The sequence below is a fragment of the Arachis duranensis genome, chromosome 4 (genome assembly GCF_000817695.3).
Source record: "Arachis duranensis cultivar V14167 chromosome 4, aradu.V14167.gnm2.J7QH, whole genome shotgun sequence".
Taxonomy (NCBI): Eukaryota; Viridiplantae; Streptophyta; class Magnoliopsida; order Fabales; family Fabaceae; genus Arachis; species Arachis duranensis.
Window position 1 is genome coordinate 14,097,284 of NC_029775.3, and position 755 is coordinate 14,098,038.

Below are 755 nucleotides of genomic sequence, written 5' to 3' on the forward strand. Positions count from 1 at the left end.
GGTTAGGATAGGAGGTTGGCTTAAAAACTTTTTGAACTCCTGGAACGCCTCCTCGCATTCAGGAGTCCATTTGAACTGGCATCCCTTTCTTAATAAGGAAAATAGTGGAAGGGATTTTAGCGCCGATCTTGCCAGAAATCTAGAGAGGGCTGCAAGCCGGCCATTGAGCTGCTGGACTTCTCTCAGACAAGTCGGGCTTTTCATTTCTAGGATGGCTCTACACTTATCGGGATTGGCTTCAATCCCTCTTTGTGTTAGCATAAACCCTAGAAATTTTCCTGCCTCCACCGCGAAGGCGCATTTTGCGGGATTTAGTCTCATCCCATGCAGCCTTATGGTGTCAAAGACCTGTGAGAGGTCGGATAAGAGGTCGACTTCCTTCTTGGTTTTTACTAGCATGTCGTCGACGTATACTTCCATTAGGCTCCCCAGGTGAGGGAAAACACTTTATTCATCAACCTTTGATATGTGGCTCCTGCGTTCTTCAATCCGAATGGCATGACCACGTAGCAGAAATTGGCTCTGGGTGTGATGAATGATGTTTTCTCCTGGTCGGGCTCATACATCGGGATTTGGTTATATCCCGAGTAGGCGTCCATAAATGATAAGTATTGGTACCCCGAGCTGGAGTCCACTAGGGTATCAATACTTGGTAGGGGATAAGGGTCCTTAGGACATACTTTATTTAAGTCGGTATAGTCGACACACATTCTCCACTTACCATTCTGTTTTTTGACTAGCACTACATTGGCTTT